The following is a 21,326-nucleotide window of genomic DNA, read 5'->3' on the forward strand; positions in this document are numbered from 1 at the left end:
ACCCATTAAATGATGACATATGTCCCTAGGGGTTCTAGGACCCCTACGAATATATTAGAATCGTTCTTAATTATCAAAGGGGTCCTAGGACCCCTAGGGACATATGCCATTATGTAATGTGTCGAAGGGGGTCATAGGTCAACCTATAACCCCATTTGACCCATAGGAATGATTCTCATATGTCTTTAGGGGTCCTAGGGAGATATCTCATCACGTAATGGTTCAAAGGGGCTCATAGGTCAACCTATGACCACCTTTGACCCATATGAACAATTATAATATGTCCCTAGGGGTCCTAAGACCCCTAGAAATATATGTCATCATTTAATGGGTCAAAGGGGGTCATAGGTCAACCTATGACCCCTTTTGACCTAGACGAACAATTCTAATATGTCTCCAGTGGTCCAAGGACTCCTAGGGACATATGTTATCATTTAATAGGTCAAAGGGGGTCATAGGTCAACCTATGACCCCCTTTGACCCATATGAACAATTCTAATATGTCCTTAGGTGTCTTATAACCCCTAGGGACATATGTCGTCATGTGATGGGTTGAAGTGGGTCATAGGTTGACTTATGACTCACTTCGATCGATAAGAATGATTTTAATATGTCCCTAGGGGTCCTAGGACCCCTAGGGACATATGTCATCATGTAATAGGTCGAAGGTGGTCATAGGTCATCCTATGACACCCTTTGACCCATAAAATTGATTCTAATATGTCCCTAGAGGTCCTAGGACCCTTAGGGACATATGTCATCATGTAAATGGTCAAAGGGGCTCGTAGGTCAACCTACGATCCCCTTTGACCCATAAAAATGATTCTAATATGTCCCTAGGAGTCCTAGGACCCCTTTGGACATATGTCATCATGTAATGGGTTGAAGGAGGTCATAGGTCAACCTATGACCCGTTTTGACCCATAAGAAGCATTTGAATATGTCTTTAGGAGTTCTAAGACCCCTAGGGACATATGTCATCATGTAATGGGTCAAAGGGGGTCATATTATAATAAGAATAACATAATATATTATTATATATTAATATAATATATGTTATATCTTTACATTACATTATAATATATATATATATATATATATAAAATATTATAATACATATTTACATAGTAATATAAAAAAATTAATTTATAAATCATAACCTATAACTCTTAAATCTAATTTTCTCTCCAAAATGGGTTGGGATTTCAAATTTTCCACCAAAATTGATCGAGCCATATCGGATATCTGATTTCAAATCGGATATCCGATTTCAAATCGAATATTCGATTTGAAATTAGATATTCGATTTGAAATCCGATATTCGATTAGGCTTGGTATTTACCAAGCCTACCCGGTCAACCCAAAAGACGTGTTTGAAGAGGGTTTTAGTGATACTCAGACTTCAAGTAGCCGTCTGACAATGTTATTTTGATCGAAATTGAATGAAATGAAAAGAGTTTTTTAACATCGCTCTTGAGATTCCATCAATATAATTTCTATCAAATTCTAAGTTCGATAAGTATTTATTAGTTAATTATCAATGAAGATTATTGTAAAGTGATGATTGACATTTTGATTGAAAAATAGCTATAACTTTCAAATGGTATAACATTTTTTAAATCTAAAAGTTGCGTCACATTCTATACTTTGCCTAGTATAAGAAAAAATAAATTTAAATTAAATTTGATAAAATTTTCTATTAGTTAAGGTGGTCAGACACGAGACTTTTTTTTTTTCAAAAAATTTTTGGTAGAAAATTCATATTTAATTATTTATTTGGAATTATAATATCAAAAAATTTGTGTCACATCCGGGCATGAGTCTACTTTTCATATCTATAATTATATTAAAAAAATATTATCATTTGATTTTGATTAAGGTGGTCAGACATACACCTACTTTTTATTTTTGTCCTAAAATTTTTGTAGTACTACATTAAAATTCAAACTTTTGACCAATCAATTATTTTTCTCTCCTGATAAGGCCTAGTGGTTTAGAAACTACATTCAATTTCCTACAGATTATTTTCTTACAAGTTTTTGATATAAAGTCTATAACCATTTCAAAATTATCTGTCAAGTTGGCATAACCTTGATTTGCTAATTTTTCACTGCCACTTAAGGCCATAGTTTGGTACACCATGATCCTACACATGCCCTCCACAACTATGCTTTGCCTTAATCAGATTCAACCTCATAGTGTAGACACCTAAAAACCTTTAGCCTATAAATTGGATCCTTCCCCTTTGCAAAACAACACAATCCATGAAGTAAAGTTATAATGCTATTTTGAGAGCCAAATCCATACTAAAGCCATCTATCCACACCAAAAATCCACAATCATCCATTGAAGCCTTTGAAAGCATATTGAGCATACATCCTATCCATTTAGATAAAGCTACTCAACAAGAGAGCTTCTTATTGAGAGAGTCCATTAATGGCTCATATTCTCAATTGAGAGCTCATCTTAGTCTATCTTGAAGTTTATGAATTTTGTTTAGTTTGTAGAAGCTTTATTTAAATTTGGTTTCTATTAGCATACTAACATTGCTCATATACTTTCTCTCCCTGCTGCCTTCTTTAGGGGGCATCTCACAGTCCATTCTCTCCTCTTCTGCTCTAGCTTTGGGCATCTTATTTTCTTATCTTTGATGCCATACCACTTGCGGCATCACATCAAAGAGGGGCAAAATGTAGACACCTAAAAACCTTTAGAAAATAAAGTATTTTTATTTTTTGAAAAAGTCCTGATGACATCATCATTTATTAATTAATTATTTAATTAATTAATTAATTAATTTTTATGCCATTAAATCCTTTTATCTTAATTAAAAATATTTAATTAAGGAATCCCTCCCAAAAATGTTTAAATCTTATTTAAACATTATTTCCTTATTTATTAATTATTTAATTAATAAATTGACCAAAAAACTCAAAATAAATAAAAAATTTATTTTTTGCCCAAAACTTGGCCAATTTCCTTAAGACCACTAACCTCTTCCAAAATCTTCTAATCCTTCTTTAATTTTGATTAAAGGCTAATCCCATCATTTCCTACCCCTAATCCCAACTCAAAATATTTAATTAAGATTAAATATTAATCCTCATGTTTATTAAAAAAGTTTTAATAAATATCTCCTTAACCCAAACCCTTGAAATAAATAAAACTTTATTTATTTCCTAAAAATCTAATTTATCCTCATCTTAAGAAGTTCGAGACTCTTCTAGAAAGTCTTCATCCTCATCCTAGGAAATTCTAGACTATTCTAGAAAGTCTTTATCCTCATCTAAAGTCTAGACTCTTCTAGAAGATGTCTTTAAACCTAATCCTAATCCCCTCCTAACCTTGTCACATTCCCTAAACATGGGTTAAGAATTACTAACCCAAGCCAAAGTTAACAAATATCTCCTCCTTCACCCACCCTCATTAAATGCCATCCACTTGCCTATCCCTAAGCTAATCCTAAACCATCCTAATCCATCCTCTAATCATTTGCACAAGCTTAAACAAGCTTAAAACCTTCCTAATCAAGTCCAAGTCGAAATTGCTCTCATCTCCCTCAAAATATCTCAACCATAAAACTTTATGAAGCCCACTAGGCCATAAATGACTCTTCCAAGCCCTTTTATTGCTCTTACAAGCCATTATAAGGGTCTTTATGAAGATTTTATCCCTTGAGCCTCTTTTGTTGACTCATCCTTCCCCTTTCCTCCATCCTCTCACCATGTGACATGTGCCACTCCTTGATTGGCTGTAAGGAAGCACAATCCATGTGCTCTCTTCTCATGCAATCAGAGCCTCCATGAGCTTTTTCCCATCCTTGCATCTTAGCCCTCTATCCCTCAAGCCTCTTGCCTATAAATTGGATCCTTCCCCTTTGCAAAACAACACAATCCATCAAGTAAAGTCATAATGCCATTTTGAGAAGCCATTTTACATCAAAACCATACACTCACACCCAAATTCCAACTCCATTTGAAACCCTTTTTGAAGCATAAAGCTTGAGCATACATCCTATCTATTTAGACAAAGCTACTCAACAAGAGAGCTTCTCATTGAGAGAGCCCATTAATGGCTCATATTCTCAATTGAGAGCTCATCTTAGTCTATCTTGAAGTTTATGAATTTTGTTTAGTTTGTAGAAGTTTTATTTAAATTTGGTTTCTATTAGCATATTAACATTGCTCATATACATTTTGGCACGCTCGGTGGGATCCCGCATGGGTCATCTTTATTAGCTTTTTTAGTCAAGTTTTGTATGTCATTTGCTGATTTTGGCTAATTTTGCTTATTTTTGTGATTGGTAGGATTGTATAAATTGGTTTTGTAGGTCCACATGAGCATGAAGAAGACAAAGGAACTCATAGTCTATCTCATAGTATTTGTAAATTTTTCAAGCTTATAGGTGGACAAAGTACTTGGAATTCTTCTTCCTCTTCTTGTCTATATTCTTCTTATTCCATCTACTTCTTCTTCTTCTTCTTCTTGTGGGAGATCTTGGCCATTTTTTTTTTAAGGAAGCAAAATCATACACACTTCTTTTTAGTGCTTAAAATGAACCCCCAAATCATACTTAAATCCATTAAAAACTAAAAATTTGCAAAAAAGAAAAAATCTTTTAACAAGTGAAACTAAACCAATCTAATCATTTGCATCCTTGCAACATCAAGGTTTTAGATGCATTCATGCAAAATTAAGAACACTTCATTTTTGGGAATTTAAAAAGAACTTCAAGTTTCCATTTCAAAAGGTTCAAAATCAACACTAAGTGCACACTAAAATCTAAATCAAACTCAAAGCATCAATCAAGGATAAAATGAACCTCATTTGCAAATATTTTAAAGTTCTTTTAAAAATCTCATGAAAACTAAGAGTCCTAAATGGTTGCCAAAAATTGTCCTAAAAGATTTTTTATTTGTTCCAAACAAATGTCTTGTTGCAAAATCTTGAATGTTTCTTAAGTTTTTCATGCATCAAAACAATCTAGGAATATCATTTTTGGGCTTAAAATATGCAAACTAGAACACAAAATCTTGAATGAAAACCAAAGTCCAAAGATTCATTTTCACTTTTGAGTCCAAAACAATCTTGAATGATCTAAGGTTAAAACAAAGCACTTCAAAGTTCTTCAAACAACACACAAAATCTCAATCTTGAATGCTCAAAGGTAAAAAACTTGAATGTTTAATCACTTGTCTTTGAATGCATGTTGCTAAAAACACTCTTGAATGCCATGGATTAAAATCAAATTTTTTTTGAATGCATGATTAAAACAACAAATCCAATCTTGAATTCCAAGGATCAATTAACCATTGCAATATCAAACACTTCATTTGAAGCTTCTAAAATTGAACAAAACAAATCTCTTTTCCACATGCAATCTAGGTAAAGTTTGATTTTTGGACATTTAAGAAACTTTGTTAAGTTAAATAAAAATTTGCAAAAATCAATTTGAGTAGTTCCTTAGACTCACCTCTTTTCTAATCACCCATCAATTCAACCATTGGTTGAAATCTCAGCACCATTTATGGGGATGAGTCTACTTGAAAAGGTGTTAAATGTTCCACAATCTAACTCACTCACTTGGTCTTTGAACGTTTGCTTTAACTTTATCAAAATTCTTAAATGATCAAAACTCTAGATTAAATCGATCACACTTCAAGTTTGGGCAATAAAATTGAACAACTATTGACGTGGAGGGCCTTCGAGCACGCGCTTGACAAATCGAGTCTCACACATCTTTGCTTTGGGCTTTAAAACAAAATCACACCATCTCTTGAATGCTTTAAAAGGAAATTAATCGATACTTGACATGGAGGGCCTCCGGGTGCGCGAGTTTACTTTTTTGTTGACCCTAACTCTTCTTCTTGTATTCATTCTTCACTCGATTTTATTTTGTTTGCGCTTCAAGTTGGAATTGAACATTATCTCTTAAACATGAGTGCTTGCAAAGTCTAGATCAGCACACATAAGAGTAGTTGGTAAAAGAACAAGCATGTTTTTTAGCCCAAGGTCATCCAAGTCTTCTCTCCCCTTGTCATCTTTCGAGGCCATCTTGGGTGCATAAGATTAGGATCCAAAACCTTGTTTCTTTTTAGGAGGCCTGCTTGGAGATTTCATCACCCCTTGGATGACCTCAACTCCTGCGTTCTGACGAAGTATAAGAGCCGGGAGGTGAATCGAAAGACACCTCTCTTGGAATCAAGATTTTGTCACTCGGGCTAAGCCTCAAGGAACTTTATACCCTTGAGAAGTGAAAGAGGAGAAGTGGGTTACCGCTCCTCTCGACTGTGTGACATCTTTTTGGTTTCATCTACGGATTTTGGTCTCACGTACTTTGCGTATATCGAGGACTCCCTAGCTAAACCATATTTCACCCTTGTAGAAAGCTTCCTAGGATGTTGGTGTGTTTGACGTGCTTGCTGAAAACTTTTGTTTGCTTGTTTGTTCGTAGCTTTTGAATGAATGTTTGCCAATTTTGGTCGAAATCCCAGAAAAGTAGAAATCTCCCAGCTAAAGGCATACTTAGCGTAGTCACTGCCTTATCAAAAAATTATCCAAGCTCCCCCACTGCAACCGAATCTATCTAGTTCTTTGCTTTAGAACAATCCCAAATCCAAAGTCTCTCCAAATCATCCCCCCCTAGCCAGCTAGAAACCCAATCCAAAATCACACCCAAGCCTTTAGAGAGTTGTTGTCATTCTGCTAGAATTTTTTATCCAATCAATCCGACCAATCCACCAGCCTCACCAAGGTTATCCCTTTGACAGAGCTTTGTTTAGGGTAATCTAGCTTTGTCACTTGTTATCCCTCATCACGTTGAGCTAAAGGTTGGGATCCACAAGTGGTCAATCTTGTGTCATGCCCATAGCATCATTAGTCTATCCTTAAGTTGACACAATCTCCACCAATCCAGCACATAGGAAAGCAAAACTCACTTTTTGACAGCATGCCCTTGAAGTCTTCCATCCACAGGAAAACCAAAAATCTTTAGCCAATCCTCCTTATGTCTATCATACGGCTTTGACTCTCCCTAGGAAATCCTTCATTAGCCAATCCAAAATTTGCGCTTAATCCAAATCCAACCATGAGCTTCCGTGTTCATCCATATGCAAGACCCCATCCCCATCAAACTCATCATCAAAGCATGAAGTACCAATCCTATCATGATGTGTTTGGTTGCATTTTCCTTGCTCCCACCACCTCCTATTCCAATGATGATGAAAATCTTGTTGACTATGACAGGTATATTGAAAGCCTTAGAAACATTCCCCCAAGCATCCCCCAAAATTCAAGAGTTATTCCAAACTATCTAGTCATGCCATCTGATATTCCAGCTTCCCCTCCATCACCCCATCAACCAAGCTTCCAATCTTCCACCCCCATCACACTAGCTATTCTTGTCAATCCACCTCCACCTTCGACACACGAGTCTCCAAGGAATCTCCTAGAGGAAATACAAGAAAAGTTACCTCCAACAGTCGATAAGTCATGTCATCTAATCCAACCATGTGAAGTAGTCAGTGATGAAGCTTCCCCATCTATAATATCACCTCCATCTCCCATAGCTATCATCCCCATACCATCCATCAAATTGCTTAAAATCCTTCCACTTCTCGCAAGCATCAAAATCCCACCACCTATCAAATCCCTCCAAATCCTATCCACATCGCCTCCAAGCATTTCCCAAATCTCTCGTAATGACCCTTATGCATCCATCTTCTACTCACCCATCTCCACTACTGAATCTCCCATCTATCCATCTGCTGCCTTTGAAGAATCCATCCCTTCACCTCCTATCGCACCATCCACTCCAAACCAATCCTATCAAGATCCTGCCCAAAAGAATGTTGACATCCCCCAAAGCATAAATGAAGATATCATCATACCATGTCTTCTATCCATAGTGCAGTCACCATCTCCTCCATCTCCAAAACCTCAAGCCATATCTCCTCCACTACAAGATATCTTGTCATCCCACCAGCTACATCAAGATCCTATCCCTCCATCTCCCCCACTCCATGCTTCCATCTTACCACCTATCCAAGCTATTCCACCATCTATAATATACCCTCTTGGTTCACTTACATTCAGCCACGGTGGCCCTCTCTCAGCAGAAGAATTAAGAACAGTATCTCCCCATTGAAATACACCTAATAAATCACTTCTACCATTTTCTGCAAGCAAAAAGTTTCCTTAGCTTGTTCAAATGCTCAATCGATGGCATTATCAAGGTCAAGGTTTAGGACCACAAGAGCAAAGAATCAGAGAGCCTATTATTGTACAAAAAAATCTAGGATTTCATTGTTATAGATATGTATCCAAAGGCTCACCATCTAAAGGTGTTGGTACACCACACCCCCAAACCAAGCCTATCTCCAAGCCCACCATGCCAGCCTCCCATCAATCCTTCAAGAAATGTTATGTCATCCCCCCTCCACCATCTTTGCAACCCAAAACAACCTACCATATCCCCCCTTCATCCGCTAAATCCATTTTGGGTCCCTATGTCCCAAAATCTACCATCCTCCATCCTCCTATCAACCATCATAAAAATCCTATTCCATCCATTTCTATGCAAGATCAACAAAGGCACATATCAGGGCACATCATCCATCATCATCCCCCTACATGCTCTTTCATATCCTCTCCATCTCACAAAGCTTGTCCTAACCATCTTTCCAAAGCTTACCACAGCAATGTGAATGCCAACTTCAAAATGCATAAAGCTAAAAATCCACATCCTAGGCAATCATATGTCTATTCTAAAAGACATACTCCAAAAAGGCAAAATCCAATCAAAGAATGCAAAACAATGCAAAAGCCTATGAAAAGAAAATCCAAAACCATGTAGATCCCCAAGAAAAAAGTTGAAACCCAATGCATAATGGCATCCACCATTGCTAATCCCCCATCTAGTGACTCATGTCCCCCGTCTCCTAACTCCATCTTGGGTGCCTATATCCCCAAGCACGCTTCCACAAATCCTCCATCACACCCGCATCTACCATCTATCCCCCATATGCTCTTTTCACACCCGTTCCAACATGTGACAATGTTGCTCTTGCAAGCATCCCCATCTCATGCTCCTTTCCAACATTTTCATCCCTCCATCTCCTGCCATCAATCCCATCTAATCTGATCTATTGCATAAATCACACATCCAGTGTACCAACAACTAGCAACAAAATTGAACATTCCAACAGCTAGTGAAAAATCCCAAAAAAGCCAAAATAGCTGAAGAAAGCCAAAATCATTCCAGCTAAGTCCAAAGTCAAAAAGTCAAAAAAGAAAAGAAAAATAAAGCGTCCACTGGTGAAAACTTGGCAATTCAAGTTCCTTGGACAAGTACCATGATGAAAACTTGGCAAACAAGCGTCATGCGTAATCCCGCCATCCCCAGCTTAGCCTATCACCCTCATGCTTTTGGTCATCTCTTGACATCCAACTCCATCTTCCAATCTATCCACCTATCCTCCATCCTCCAGCTTCCATCTCACACCATCCACTAATCTTATGCAACTTTAGCCAATCATCTTAGCTATCATCCATCTCCCTAGCCCCTTCAGCTTTTTCCATCCTAGCTTCAATCCTATCACATCCATCATAAGACCTCCTTCCACATGTTATCTTCTGATTGGGGGCACTATATTCCTTGGAGATCTTGTCTTGTCCATCCTCCCTTGTCATTGGTATCTAGCTCTAGGCTATCCTCATGCAAACCCAATGTCATCTCTTTATATCCATCATAATCCTAGCTATCTACCATCCTATCCAGCCATCTCATCCTGCTCCTCTAGCTATCCTTGGTCACAAAATCTCTCATCATCATTGGATGCATCCTGCCAAATCCATATCTTTCACTATCACCCCACCCTTAGCTTTCGCATCTTGCACAACATCGAACCATCCCGCTATCCTATCATCTTGAGCTTTTGCCTACTTGTAACTATCTTGGTCCGTTAGCTTGTACCATATCTTGATTAGCTCACTTGTAAATATCTTGGTCTGTCAGCTTGTACATCCTCTTTAGCTTAGTACCATTGCATCTATCCAGTGTTCATGTCAATTCGTCCTTGATCAGCATCTTGCACCAATCACACATCTTGGTTAGCTATTCCAATGCATCCTTTAGCTAGATTTCCTATCACCAAAGTGTTATCTTTCTTAGTTCAGCTTGCCAGACGCATCACTCATCCAAATCCACCATCTTAGGTGCTCTCCGATAGGTCCTTGCAGGATATAGCTTTCCTCATGTCTGATCTTGGTCTGTTAGTACCTCGTCCTACCCATCTCGTTGGCAAACAGTTCTTTTTTGGATTTTTTCTTTCTTTTGATTTGGAATCTTCCCTTTTGGGTCTTGAAGTATCTTTTCCAAACAATCTTTTTGTTCCCTCCTCAAAGTTTCCACGATCTTCCATATCATGGTATGCTGCGAATGGGGCAATCAAAGCGTAAGGTCTTGATCATATCTTTTGCTTGTTTTTCTTTTCTGTTTGTGGGTTACCCAGTGTCAGTTCAACGCTGCTTCCTCTGGGATTCATGTGTGATGCTGGGGCAATCCTTGCGTGTTTGTTTTGAGTCAGTTCGTCAGTCCTTTGGACGGTTGGTGAAAAGGCCTTAATGTTCTTGGTAACTTTGGCAATTAACCAATAGTCCTATAGCAAATCTAGTGCTCAACTACATGGTGGTACTTCTCTTTGAAGTATCTCCTCGCTCAAAAACCTTCAATGGTTTTCCTTCATCTCCATTATCCCCCATCCATATCCAGCATCCATCTCTCCTACCCCAGCTTATGCATCAGTATCTCTTTGAATCACTCATCACTCTTAGCTTTAGGGATCCACAATCTTAGTCTTAGGGATCCACCAATCCAAATCAATCCACCAAGCCTCATCTTTCGAGATCCACAATCCTAGTCCTAGGGATCTCCAAAACCCATCTTCCACCAATCTGACTCTTTGAAATCCTATTGCATCCGCTTTTTAATCCCCTCATCCATCTCCCTATCCTGGATTCCTTTTTATAGCACTCCGCTCCTTCATCCTCCACCTTCCCTAAAGTCTTAAGCTTGCTTCCTCTTGTGCATCTGATTCTCCTTTATCATTCTCCCATAGTGAGAGTTTGAGCTAATTCAGCCCCTTCTCTTTGCCAATCTGAGTTTCCTTGCTCATCCGAGATTCTTGTACTTTTCAAGAAGCCATCGAGCCTCACTTTCTCTCCCCGCTGCCTTCTTGAGGGGGCATCTCACAGTCCATTCTCTCCTTTTCTGCTCTAGCCTTGGGCATCTTATTTTCTTATCTTTGATGCCATGCCACTTGCGGCATCACATCAAAGAGGGGCAAAATGTAGACACCTAAAAACCTTTAGAAAATAAAGTATTTTTATTTTCTGAAAAAGTCCTGATGACATCATCATTTATTAATTAATTATTTAATTAATTAATTAATTAATTTTTATGCCATTAAATCCCTTTATCTTAATTAAAAATATTTAATTAAGGAATCCCTCCCAAAAATGTTTAAATCTTATTTAAACATTATTTCCATATTTATTAATTATTTAATTAATAAATTGACCAAAAAACCCAAAATAAATAAAAAATTTATTTTTTGCCCAAAACTTGGCCAATTTCCTTAAGACCACTAACCTCTTCCAAAATCTTCTAATCCTTCTTTAATTTTGATTAAAGGCTAATCCCATCATTTCCTACCCCTAATCCCAACTCAAAATATTTAATTAAGATTAGATATTAATCCTCATGTTTATTAAAAAAGTTTTAATAAATATCTCCTCAACCCAAACCCTTGAAATAAATAAAACTTTATTTATTTCCTAAAAATCTAATTTATCCTCATCCTAATAAGTTCGAGACTCTTCTAGAAAGTCTTCATCCTCATCCTAGGAAATTCTAGACTATTCTAGAAAGTCTTTATCCTCATCCAAAGTCTAGACTCTTCTAGAAGATGTCTTTAAACCTAATCCTAATCCCCTCCTAACCTTTTCACATTCCCTAAACATGGGTTAAGAATTACTAACCCAAGCCAAAGTTAACAATATCTCCTCCTTCACCCACCCTCATTAAATGCCATCCACTTACCTATCCCTAAGCTAATCCTGAACCATCCTAATCCATCCTCTAATCATTTGCACAAGCCTAAACAAGCTTAAAACCTTCCTAATCAAGTCCAAGTCAAAATTTCTCTCATCTCCCTCAAAATATCTCAACCATAAAACTTTATGAAGCCCACTAGGCCATAAATGACTCTTCCAAGCCCTTTTATCTCTTACAAGCCATTATGAGGGTCTTTATGAAGATTTTATCCCTTGAGCCTCTTTTGTTGACTCATCCTTCCCCTTTCCTCCATCCTCTCACCATGTGACATGTGTCACTCCTTGATTGGCTGTAAAGAAGCACAATCCATGTGCTCTCTTCTCATGCAATCTGAGCCCTCCATGAGCTTTTTCCCATCCTTGCATCTTAGCCCTCAATCCCTCAAGCCTCTTGCCTATAAATTGGATCCTTCCCCTTTGCAAAACAACACAATCCATGAAGTAAAGTCATAATGCCATTTTGAGAAGCCATTTAACATCAAAACCACACACTCACACCCAAATTCCAACTCCATTTGAAGCCCTTTTTGAAGCATAAAGCTTGAGCATGCATCCTATCTATTTAGACAAAGCTACTCAACAAGAGAGCTTCTCATTGAGAGAGCCCATTAATGGCTCATATTCTCAATTGAGAGCTCATCTTAGTCTATCTTAAAGTTTATGAATTTTGTTTAGTTTGTAGAAGCTTTATTTAAATTTGGTTTCTATTAGCATACTAACATTGCTCATATACACATAGAAATTTTAAGAATACACAACTGAATACCTTTGAATAACATACTTTCTTGAATGAAATATTCATCATACTTACTTATTTGATCTGTTAGATTTGGTGCTCTGCACTCTCTCCATGCCTCAAAAAAATCAAGATCAACATCATACAGTTTGTACAATTCTTTCATTTCATCAAAACCAAGAACTTCAACCTTCATTTCAATCAACAAAGAATGTCTTCTACTCAATGCATCAACAACTCTATTAGTAACTCCACTCTTATGCTTGATCACAAATGTAAAACTCTGCAAGTACTCAACCCACTTCATATGTCTTTGATTCAATTTATGTTGACTTCCTAGGTATTATAAAGCTTTATGATCAGTATACAACACAAACTCTTGAGGAATAAAATAATGCCTCCACTTCTTCAATGCTTGAACAATAGCATAAAACTCTTGATCATATACATAATACTTCCTTTTAGCATCATTCAACTTTTCACTAAAGAAAGCAATGGGTTTACCTTCTTGACTTAGGACAACTCCTATTGCATTACCACTTGCATCACATTCAACTTGAAATACTTTGCTGAAATCAAGAAAAAGTGAATATAGGTAATTCACCAACCTTTTGTTTCAAAGTCTCAAAACTCTTATCAGCTCCATGTGTCCAATTGAATTTATTTTTATCTCCCCTCATTGTCTTAGTCATAGCATTACAAATAGCACTGGAATTCTTTAGAAACTTTCTGTAAAAACTAGCCAAACCATAAAATGATCTTATCTCACCCACATTCTTGGGTGTAGGCCATTCCAAAATTACTTTAACCTTCTTAGGATCCATCTTCAATCCATCAACTGAAATTACAAATCTCAAATACATAATCTCCTCTTGCATAAAAGAACACTTTTTCAGATTAATCAACAACTTTTCCTCTTTCAACCTCTGCAATACTTGTCTAATATGCTCAAGATGTTCTTCCTTAGTCTTGCTAAATATTAGAATATCATCCAAATAAACAATCACAAACTTACCCAAAAATCTTTTTAGAACTTCATTCATCAACCTCATGAAAGTACTAGGTGCATTACTCAAATGAAAAGGCATAACAAACCATTCATACAAAACATCTTTTGTCTTAAAAGTAGTCTTCCATTCATCACCTTATCTAATTCTAATATAATGATAGCCACTCTTCAAATCAATCTTGGTAATATACTTTTCTCTACTCAAACAATCCATTATGTCATCCATCCTTGGCATAGGAAACCTATATTTCATTGTTATCTTGTTAATGGCTCTAGAATTAGTACATAGTCTCCATTCTCTATTCTTTTTGGGTGCCAATACAATAGGTACATTACATGGACTCAAGCTTTCTCTAATCAAACCTTTCTGCAAAAACTCATGCACTTGTCTATTAATTTCTTCATTCTCTGTAGGTGTAAATCTATATGGTGCTTTGTTTGGCAAACTAGCTCTAGGAGTTAGATCCATACAATGACTTATACTTCTTACTGGAGGTAAACCATCAGGAATATCATCAACAATAATGTCTTTATACTCATTTAACAATTTTGTAATTTCTATTGGTACATGGCTACCACTATTTGTTGTCACTCCGTCATTACTAGCTTCTACTACTCGGCCATTACTACCAACACTTGGTCCTCTAGGAACTATGACAAAATAGACTTGATTCTTTTTCATTTCCTTTTCAAAAATTTTCCCATTAACCATGCAAATTTTTACAATAGTACAATTAACCTCATCTGGACTTTCAATCAAAGGCAACGATGTTTGTTTCTTCCCATTTATCCAAAGAGTATATTGATTCAATCTTCCATCATGTACATCATATCTATCATATTGAAAAGGTCTATCCAAAAAAATATGACAACAATCCATGGGCATAATATCACACAAAACTTCATCAAAGTAATGTCCAATTTTGAATTTCACAAGGCATTGCTCACTTACCAATATCTTATGCTCATCTTTGATCCATGAAACATGATAAGGTTTGGGATGTTTCAACCTCTAAAACTAAAACTTGGTAACTAGCACTTCTGATGCCATATTTGTAGAACTTCCACTGTCAATGATCACTTTGCAGCATTTTTTAGCCATCTTACATCTTGTCTTGAAAAGAATTCTCCTTAAAATAGGTTCCTCATCACTTCCTTTATTACATAAGGTTCTTCTTACCATCAAATTTTCTCCAGCCTAAAGTCCACTTCGTGAACTCTCAATGTCTTCTTGAATCACATCATTTCTGTTATTTTGTCCACTTTCAGAAGATCTACATTCAAAAGATCTATGCCCTTCTTTGCCACATCTAAAAAAATTACCATGAAATCCACCTCTAGAATAAGAATTACTCTTCCTTAGTAAGAATTAGTGCCTCCTTGATAAGAATTATCACTTTTCCATTTGGTCTTGCCTTTGTCATCATTCTTCCATTCAGATTTGCCTTTATCCTGCATAGAACTATCAGATTTACCACTTTCTCTATAATATCTACCTCTACCTTTCTGGAATCTACCACCTCTACATCTTTTTATTTATTCATGCTTCTTTGTCAAGATCTCCTCAACTTTCAAGCCATATTGATATGCTTCTTATACACTTTCCAGCTTCACAAAACTTATTTCATCTTGTATTCCAGATCTCAATCCATTAATGTACCTTGCAATTTTCTCAACATCATCACCCACATGTCTAGATTTGATGTCCAATCTATAGAATTCCTTGGTATATTCTTTCACAGTCATGTCCTTTTGTTTCAAATTTTGCATCTTTCTCAACAAGCTAACTTGGTAATCAGTAGGAAAGAATTTTTTCTTTACCTTGTTCACCATCTTTGGCCAAGTTCTAATCTTCTCCTTTCCTCTCCTTTGTCTATCAGTTTGTAAGTGCTTCCACCATAGTGATTCATGACCTTTCAGCCTAGTGATTGCAATCATCACCTTTCTATTATTAGGAGTGTTTTCATACTCAAAGAACTTCTCCATATCAGAGATCCAATCCAACACAACATTGGTATCCAATTTTCCATCACAGGGAAGAACTTCTACAATAGGCTTTGAATTTTCCCTAGAAAAAACTTGTAACAATCTTTCCTCATCTTGATCTTCTTTAGGTTCTAGATTATGGTTTGGTGCTACTACTTCATCATCACTTACATCATCAAGATGTGCTCCTCTCCTCTAGGCTGTCTCCACAACATCTAATTTGGCTGAAATTTGTCTCAACTAATCCAATATAGCATTATCAACATTATTTCCTCTACCACGAACCATCTTTACAAATCAGGTTCTTGCAAGATGATAACCCTCTACAAGTTATAGGTCAAATCCATAGATCTGCCACCTATAACCAAATCTAAATCAGGGTTCTACATGATCCAACCTCCACAAGGATAAACCTCAAGCTTTGATACCAACTAACATAGACAACATGATGAATAACTAGGTCTAAAGGCTCACCCAACTATCCAAACCACCCTGCAAGAGTTAACACAATGGAACATACACAAGGAACAAAAACCAAAGGAGGAAGAAGAGTGAAATAATTTTATTGATTCATCAAAATATCTTCATACATGCCCAGCTGTAAGGCCTTCTTTGTTATGACCAAATACAAATATATTTAGATTCAAAGATCCAACTGCAAATTCACACTTTCTGTTCTACTCTCCGATCTACTCTCCCCAAAAAAAATTCTAACTCTAAGCCTAAACACTTTATTTATACTTGTCAAAATGGCTTACAAATAATTTTAGAACATTACATAAGAGGAAGGCTAACCCAACTATAGTTTGGACTCATCCCAAGAAAAGATCTTAACATAAATGTTGTGAAAAAATAAATTCTGCAAGTTGGCCTATAGAAATCACATCCAATTATTGACACTCGGCATACACTGGGTAACTTGACACATGAAGAAACACTCAGTATACACTGGGTATCTTGGTACATGAAGAGTCACTCGACATACACTAGGTAACTCAACACATGAAAGAATTGCTGCAGTAACTTGACGCATGAAAGAATTGCTACAGTAACTCGGCACATGAAGAAATTGCTACAATAACTTGACACATGAAGAAAATTGCACTGCTAGGCACATGAAGGAAACTACACTACTAGGCACATGAAGGAAACTACACTGCTAGGCACATGAAGGAAATTGCACTACTAGGCACATGAAGGAACTACTAGGCACATGAAGGGACTACTAGGAACATGAAGGAACTTCTAGGCACATGAAGGACTACTAGGCACATGAAGGAACTACTAGGCACATGAAGGATTACTAGGCACATGAAGAAACTACTAGGCACATGAAGGAACTACAAAATAAAAAAAATGAGCAAGATAAAATGGCAACCAAGGATGCTCTTGCATTATTTTGGGGCACCAATCTCTAAAAAATCAATAGAATTTTTTTCCAAAATAAATGATCAAGCATTACAAGCCTACCTTTCTGTTACTCCCAATAGCCTTGCTCCTGAGAAATATGCCTTTTGTGAGCAAAAGCTAACATTTTTTGACTTAAAGGAAGCTATCCTTTCCATGGCTGATGACAAAACCCTTGGATGTGATGGTTTCCCTTGTGAATTTTACAAGATGCTTTAGGATGACATTGGCCCCAATTTACTTCATGTTTACCATGAAGAACACAACTCTAATTCTTTGGGAAACATCATTAATAAAGGGAATATTAAATTCATACCTAAAGCTAGCAATCATAAATAAATTTGCAATTGGAGGCCCATCACTTTGTTGAATGTCTCCTACAAGATCATTGCTAGAGCCCTCTCTCTTAAAATTTGGCATTTGCTCCCTCAGATTGTTCAGCTTGAACAAATTGGTTTTATCAAGTCTCACTATATCTTGGATAACATCATTGTTGTCTATGAAGTTATGGAATGGGACAGGCAATCCAAGAAGTAGGCCTTATTCCTCAAGATTGATTTCCCCAAAGCATATGACTGAATTGAATGGCCTTTTATTTTAGCTATGGTACAAGCTTTGGGTTTTGGCCTAGTCTTTCAATAGTTAGTGTAGATACTTTTTAGGGATACCTCTAATTGCATCACCATCAATGGTCAGTTGTATAAAGATTTTGGGCACTTAAATCTATTCAACAATGTTTTCCTCTTCCACATTCTCTCTATGTTTTGGTGGTTGAGGGCTTTGGCTATCTTCTTGCCAATGCTATTTCACAGGTCTGGTGTGTGGCATATCTCTACTAGAGTCAACCACTTAGTTGGTTAATGGTCATGTTGTAGATGAATCTTTCCTCACTTTGATTGAGGATGAGTAGAATATTGCCAATGCCTTGCAGTGCTTGGATACTTTTTGCCTTACTTCAAGATCTTCTATTCAATGGCGAACAACCCTTTGTTACCAATAATCCTTCTTGCCAACCCCTTAGTGGTTGCAAAAATATGGGTGGAAATGGGTCCAATATGGTCAAAATTTTAAATTCTTGGGCATTCCCTTTTTTTCTCAACCCTCTCCTATGGAGTTGTAGAATATTGTTCTTGTTTAGATTGAGAAGAAGCTGGAATATTGAATCACTAATCCCCTTTCACTTGTGGAGAAGTTCCAAATTTGTTCCAAAGTACTTTCTACTAAACATGTGTACTATTCTTCTTGTTGGGCTCCATCCAAAGCCTCGTAACTTAATCTTGAATGTCTCCTCCATGACTTTCTCTAGTCCTTTGATGCTATGCATCATGGCTTTCACAAAGTTTCCTAGGATTTCTATTGTTTTCCCAAAGATTCTCATGGCCTTAGACTACTTTCCACTCACAAATAGGGGATTAACCTCTATTCCAAGTGGGTTCATACAGGTTCTCACTTGAGATGAGGCCTACAAAATTTTGTTATGGAACTGCATTTCTTCAGGCTTTCCAGTTAATTGACCAGCCTATAAGGGGATTGGCTTTCAAACCCTTCTTGTGACTTCTAAACCTATTCAGATTTAGGTGACTTCTAAACTTATTTAGATTTAGGTGACTTCTAAACCTATTCAAATTTAGGGCACTTTTTTTGCTAAGAGCATTTGGAAATCCTAGGAAGCCATCAAGCCATGGCTTCACTGGATTGGTTATGGGTTCAGAGATGGGCTCTTAATGAACCAACAAAACATTTTGTGGTCACCCTTGTTTTCCACTCAAGGTGTGCCTTTAGGAAAGATTCAAGGATCCAATGCTTTGCATTTATTTTATAGGGGTATTAAAATGCCCAAAGATTTATTCTCTAGTGTTATTATGAGCCTTCACTCATGGGAGGATCTGCATATGTAGTATAATCTTACCCATTCAGATTAGCAACCAATTGATCTTCTAGTTTTTGTGACCCCTCCCAATTTGTTACAAAAGATTAGAATTCACTCATCCCACCCTTGGTAGAAAGATTGGATGTGACATCTTGCTACTCCAATGACTAGTTACAAGCCTAGGGTGGGGTATTGATGGTTGGTGCCCCATCTTTTGATGGATGATACTCAACCAATGGTGACATTTGCATTCTTCTCATAAGACTTGTAGTAATAAATTTTCCATTTTCTGGCATACCATAATAGAGCCAAATATTTTTCACTTTTCTTGGTGTCTCCTTTTCTAGGGCTTGCCTTTGGGTCCTCAGATCTAACATCTAGGAGTTAGTGATCCTAGATGCCCTTTTTGTGGTCAAACTGAAAGCTTCTTGCATATATTTTGGTTCTATAGATGAGGCCAAAATTATTGGCTCTAGATTTTGTTTTACACCTTTTTATCCTAAGGCTTTCACTTGGAATTTGGTGGTTTTACTTGATGCTCATAGAGTCCCTTTTAGATATGCCCAGATTTGGCATACTTTTAGAATGGAGATTTTTTTTACTATTTGGAAAGATTGCAATGCTATTTGATTCTCTAACAACTTTCTTAATATTCATGTTGCTATGTACTCTAAAGCACATATATGTAATAATGTCATGTTCCAGATACAAGTACAAATTGATAAAGTTGCACTAGAGGTGGCTCACCTGTAGGAGCTACTTTCTCACTAGGGAAATGCCCCTTGTATGATTGTCCACATGCCTCTAGATGTTTTGTCTAGTGACCACACTCATCCTCATAGTCACTAGAAAGACTAGAGTAGATCTAATTACTACTCATAGACCCCCAAGTTGTAGCCTCATCACTACTCTCCCACTTGTTCTTTTCATGGTTGTTGCCACTCTGCCTCACCTCCTCAAAGGCTAGACTTAGGTTGGTCCCCATTGGCTCCCCCTACTACCACTACTATGTGTTGGCCATCTACTCACCATGACCCCAAGTGGGATTTCACTTGGCTAGATTCAGCCATTTCTCCTCCTAGGGCTGAGGAAGATAAAGAAAATATGTTTCTTTCCCATGACCCAACCACTAACCTCAAGGATTTTTGGAATTCTAATGATAAAGATCCTCCTTCTCCTGACATTGCTCTTACAACCTAAAGGCTTTATGCTTTTTTGATGAATAGGTTGATATCCAACCTTGGGTTGTTTGAACTCGCAGGGTGATCTTGTATCCCCCGGCCCCTTTTTTGTGAATATGTATCTTTAAATTATAATTAATGGAAAAGGTCTACTCATCAAAACAAATAAAAAAAACTAATGTAGCCTTCTCATATTGTGACTCTCTAGTACTAACAAAGTAGCCTATACAAGTACAAAATTTCAAATCTTCAATATTCCTCATTTTTCTTCTTGATATTAATTAACCCAAGCTAATGCACTCAGTCAATGCATTTTCATCTATGTGAATCTAGAGATGGGACTCATAGTTTCCATAGTAATAAAATATGTTGTGCCCCTGCATGGGAGAATACTCACTGCATATGTTTGTGCAATTGAGTGTTTTGGTGCAACCAAGATTGAGTCTAGAGGACTTCCTCAGAATGGTTCCCACTCGAAGTTGGAGATACAAGGGCTTCTCTATTAGGTTTTGAACCTTGGTCTTTGGGATCCCAATCCCATTGAAACCAACAAAGAAGATAATAATAAATGCACATATGCACAACACATTATTTCTTCCTTATCATAGTAGATAATTTCTTTGATCACAAAAAATATCGAAGCATTTGAAATGGGGAAAATATTTTTTTTTCAATCCATGATCGGGTCTTTAATATATCTTGACTCATTATTGGTGTTCTTTAGTTGAAAATGAATCTTATATATGATAAATAATCTTTATCAATTGATGTAATAGGTTGTACATTGTAAAGGAAATCTACTAAATGAAAGTGGACTTGTATATAATTCAATTTTAGAGTCCGGAGGGGGAACTTATAACTTAATTTTATGTGCATTAGAAGGTTATTAAGCATGATCAAATTAGATGCCCCCATTATTCTCCTTTTTTTGGACTATGCCTTAATTCCAGTGATACCTTGAATTATGCCAAAAATACACCTCAACCATTTTGCAACAACTCCTGTAATAATTGTGGATGTATC

This window comes from Cupressus sempervirens, chromosome 4 (assembly GCF_028749045.1).
Source record: "Cupressus sempervirens isolate cs-2001-9-10 chromosome 4, ASM2874904v1, whole genome shotgun sequence".
Lineage (NCBI taxonomy): Eukaryota > Viridiplantae > Streptophyta > Pinopsida > Cupressales > Cupressaceae > Cupressus > Cupressus sempervirens.